The sequence below is a fragment of the Ursus maritimus genome, unplaced genomic scaffold, assembly GCF_017311325.1.
Source record: "Ursus maritimus isolate PB19 unplaced genomic scaffold, ASM1731132v1 scaffold_21, whole genome shotgun sequence".
Classification (NCBI taxonomy): Eukaryota; Metazoa; Chordata; class Mammalia; order Carnivora; family Ursidae; genus Ursus; species Ursus maritimus.
The window spans coordinates 53,956,514-53,961,659 of NW_024424564.1; positions in this window are offsets into that span (position 1 = coordinate 53,956,514).

The window sequence follows — 5,146 nt, forward strand, 5'->3', positions numbered from 1 at the left end:
AGCGGCAGCGGATTCACTCGTCCATACCCCAGCGGTGGAGGCTGGCATACCCGCACTCTGCCCGTCTTTCCTCTTTGGTTTTGGTGGTGGGAGCGGATTGCACACTTTGTGAGTGTGGGAGGCATGACTATTGTCCACCAACACCCACCCCACTGTTCTTCAGTAACAGAACTCAGCTGGGACTGGATGCCCAGCCAGACTACAGTCCCTGGCATCCCCTGTGCATAGGGTAGTCACGGTGGATCAGAGTGGAGGCAATAGGACCCCGTGATTCACGGACACGTAGCCTGTGTGTGGGTTTCAGGGAGTCTGACCCAGCCCCTGGAGGCTCTGCACAGACTTGTGTTGGTCCAGGGGACCCACTGACAGCGAAGGAGGTGGCGGCCGTGAGCCCGTGGCCGAGAGACTGCCCAGAAGCTGCTGGCCCGACAGAGCAATGAAGCAGCCTTTCAGCTCAGAGTTGATAGACCCTGAGTCTGGGCGCCCTACATAGCACTGTGTCTTCTCTAAGTAAAGACCTGGGTGTGGGAAGCAGGGGGTGGAGGCAGGACTGGATCCACTCACATCACTCTCAGGGGATTTTGTTTCCTGTTCTCACAATTCTGGCCTCTTCGAGAAGTCCCAAGCCCCAGAGAGGGAACGCTGCCAGAAAGGGATGTGGTAAGAGTCTGATTCAGTGTCGAGTCACGGCTCCTTCTCTCAGCAGACTAGCCAGACGAAGAAAGGGGTCTCTCTGTGGCCACCAGAGGGGGTAGGGATGTTACTGCCCAGTGGGGCCGGGGGAGAACACGTCTGGTACCTACATGAACTGGCCTCTCTGCCCAATTTCGATGGCATGTGGACAAGTACAGCAGCCATGGCCCGAGAAGGGTGTGATGATTGAGGGTCTGAAGCCTCTAGGATGCGTCTGGGTCACCCCACCAGGTAGGTCATCCAGAACAGCAGAGGGGATCTACAATGGCTAAGAGCAGAGGAACAGGAAGCGGGGGCCGGGATGATCGACCGTCGTGGCTCCAGGATTGCATCAGCCTTCCTCTTGTAAATTTCCACAGAGGAAAGCAGCCTGGATCCTGGAGACGCTCTTCCAACGGTGACCCCTGCGGCGCTCCTGGGTCCATGCCAAGGTGGACTGCACTTAGCACTACCGCGTGCTGCCCAGATTCGCCCCTGAGGATGAAGGCTCTCATTTCCTCCGTGGCTCGGAGTGCAGGCTGCTGATGGCTCAGAGAAGTCCATCTGTGCTTACGCGTATTGCTGTCATCCTGGATTAGCTGTTTTTACGATACATCACATGCTTGTCCGCCTTCACAAATAACGATTTCCTAGAGCGGGGGTCAGCAAGCCAAGTGGCCAACCAGCCAGCTGTTTCGCTTTTATAAATAAGTTTTATGGGCACGTCAGCGTGGAACTCATTCGCATACCGTCCGCAGCTGCTTTTGTGCTGCAACGGCTCGAGCCGGAGGAACGGTGACCCCCCAAAGCCTAAAACATTAGCTGCTCAGCCCTTAAGAAGATGTTTGGGGCAAGTTAACCTTGAATAACCTCGAAAATTACAATGTTTCTGACCATGCTCGGCTTCTGCTAAATGAGGGAATCCGGCCTCCTAGATAAAGGAGGGTAGAGAAGACAAATACATTCAAAAAAATTCGAAAAGCAAAACTCCCAACACAAAGCAGAGAGGAACAATCAGACTACACAAACTCAAAGGAAGACATCAAGGAAGGGCGAAGCACTACCGGGCTGGGCCTGGAAGCAGGGTAAGATTCGAACCCGGAACAGGAGGAAAGCACCTTGCAGAGTAGCGGAAGCAACCGGGCGGCAGCCAGTGGGGCGGGAACCACGGGCCGATCAGGAGACTGGAGGTGGGCCACACACTCTCCCAGCAGTATTCTTCCGCGGGGCTGGGGAGAGCGGCATGTGTGTTGTTCCCTAGCACAGCATCAATTGGCACCTAGCCGGCTGCCTGCATGGGGCCTGCGACACCTTAGGACAGGCTGCTCAAGGTGTTCTCCAGACTTGGACCCCACAACCGGTTCACACCACAGGCGCTGTTTCTAAGGAGGTGACACAGCGAACGAAAGACGGAAAGGGGAGGCCCAGGAGGCAGGGGTGGCAGAAGGCATCCAAAGCAGCCTGTGCGTGTAGGGCTGGGCGACAAGAGGTGAGACGCAACCGAAAAAGCCACGGAGAACCAGCAGCCGGCGTGGGGTGGCACTCAGGCTCAGGCGCTGCAGGAGCTGCCGCGGCCGGGTCAAACGTCCAGGACGGGCTGTCTCGCCATGAATCCCAGATGTCGCTGGAAACTGGGAACTCCGAGCTCAAGAGGTGAGGCACGACGTGGAGATCACCCGAATACAAGTCAGCCCCAGGCTAAAGCGCGCCTCACTCCTGGCTCCACCCACATTCTGCAAATACGTGCCAAGTGGGCAGAAGCCAATCACTTTCCTCCGTAAGTCTTCATGCAAAAGTCCAGACTCACAGAGAAGAAACTGAACGGGGCAGGAGAAGAAAGCAACAATCAGCACGTCTTCTCGAACACACGGAAGACGGACCTTCAAACTGTGAGAGACAGTTCTCAGATGCTAGTGTATTTCCTTGAGATAAAGCATCAGATAGGAGATTGATGGTCAAATGCTATATCCTTTTTTAAAAACATTGTCAAAATATTGCCAGATTAGTTTCCCCAAGCCAGAGCAGCCCACGACATTTCGCAAGCTCTCCGCCTTCTCTGCCGCTCTTGGCTTCAGTACCATCCCCCATCCTTGAACCTGTTCTGTCAACAAACAGCCTGTATGTATTCTTGCATGATTTCAACTAATTTTTTTTTTTTTGAGAGTGCTGTGTGTGTGTGTGCGTGCGTGCATGCGAGGAGCGGGAAGGGCAGAGGGAGAGGAAGAGAGAGGATCTCTCAGCAGGCTCCACGCCCAGTTCAGAGCCTGAGGAGGGCTCTGATCCCACGATCCCTGAGCTCACAACCTGAGCGCAAATCAAGGGTCAGACGCAACTAACTGCACCACCCAGTGCCTGCAAATCAATTTTTGTATGTTAAAATGTTTTCTTAATTTTAACACTTTGACTGTTATATTTGTTGCAAAATACCATTCCCATCATTTTTAAAATTACGAGTCTTACCAAAAACTCTTTAAGATTTTTATTTACTGAAATAATCTAGATTTTTTTCTTTTTTCTGGATCCCATCTTGGTTAGTGAGGTCTTCTCCCACATTCCAAAATTATAAATTGTCCTGTTTACTTGTACTAATATATTTCTCCTTTTTAGAAGAAAATCTTCATCCAATTCTGATTTGAAGATGAATCTCTTCACATCATCAGTGAATAAAAAGGACATTTTGTAGTGTCTATGTAATAAAATAGGGCACAACCAAGAAAATCATGCGTCTTCAGTCATGTGCTTATGCTAGCTTTCAACTCCTAACTATGCATCCAAGAGAAAGCAAAGCCTTATGCCCCCCCAAAGGACCTGTACGCAAATGGTCAGCATCTTTATTCACACAGCCAAACTCCTGGAAATGGTCCCGAAGTCCATCAAGTGAATGGCTAAACACGCGATTTCTCGGCCAATGCAGTATTACTTTGACAAGGAAGAACCAACCATTGATACATGATGAATTCCGAAAAAGATTAAGCAAGACAAAGAAGCCAGAGACAAGTGCACCGCTCTTGCAGGAAATTCTGTTAGACAGAAGTCAGCGCCAATCCCTGGGACGGAACAGCGCAGAGACCTAGGATGAGCAGCTGGAGAAGGTTCTGGCTTGATGTAGTCCTGTATCTCATGGGGGTGATGCTTAGGCAGGTGCACATATTTATCAAAATTCACCAAACTAAACCATGAAAATGTGTGTGCATTTACGTCAATAATGCTGACTTTTTTAATCTTAAATTTTAAATTTTTAAAAAAAAAATTTTTTTAAGATATTTTAATTTATTTATCTCGACAGAGAGACAGCCAGCGAGAGAGGGAACACAAGCAGGGGGAGTGGAGAGGAAGAAGCAGGCTCATAGCAGAGAGCCTGATGTGGACTCCGATCCCATAACGCCGGATCACGCCCTGAGCCGAAGGCAGACGCTTAATCATGTGCCACCGGCGCCCAAATTTTTAAAAATTTTTATCCATTTGTTTGAGAGAGAGAGCGACAAAAGTATACAAGCACATCGCGCCATGTGCACCGAGCTGGGGGGGAGGGGCAGAGGAAGAGGGCAAGCAGACTCCCAGCTGAGCAGGGAGTCTGATGCAGGGCAGGACCCTGGGGTCCTGACCTGAGCCGAAAGGGCAGACGAGATGCTGCCCTTAAAAGTCACATCTTTGTGGCGCCCCTGGGTGGCAGGTGTTAAGCATCTGCCTTCGGCTCAGGGTGTGATCCCGGCATTCTGGGATCGAGGCCCCAGGTCAGGCTCCTCCGCTATGAGCCTGCTTCTTCTTCTCCCCTCCCCAAGCTTGTGTTCCCTCTCACTGGCTGCTCCTCTTGTCAAAAAAAAAAAAAAAAAAAAAAAGTCACATTTTAAATGAGTAAACGGTGCCCTGGAAAACATTCTGCAGTGTACTTCCCCGGCTTTTCTCTCCTGTACAAGCCATACATAGACAAAAAACACCAAATACTAGTCACTGCCACGGGAGTCTATGGTGATTTCTTTATGTACCTGCTTTTCTGTCTGTGTCTTCTAGATTTTAAATTTTCTGTAAGTATCTGTGGGCCCTCACCCCCCCCGACACACGCACACGCACACGCACACACACGCACACTCCTGCCAGCCCCGACCCTAAAAGAACGCATTCAGAGCCCGAGGGTAACCCAGATACAGCTACAGTCTGTTTCAAGTTCAACCAGCACGACCCACTTGAGCCAGGACGCCTCTGCTCAGTTTTCCTGTTTTCGGTCGGCTTCACTTCCGAGCCGGTTGGCACCCAGGGGTGCTCGCTTCCGCCAGCATCCCTGTGGGCAGGGCGGCCCTCTGGGACCAGAAAACCCTGCCCCTCCCAATTCTGAGTCCTTAACGTGGCTGTCCAGCACTGCGCCACGTTCCCAGCACGGTGACCCGCAGAGAAAGAGTCGCCTGGATTAAAAGAGCTCCGTTGTAGCACATCTTTGTCTCTGTGAGCAATTCCAGCTTTCTTTGTGTCTAAAAAC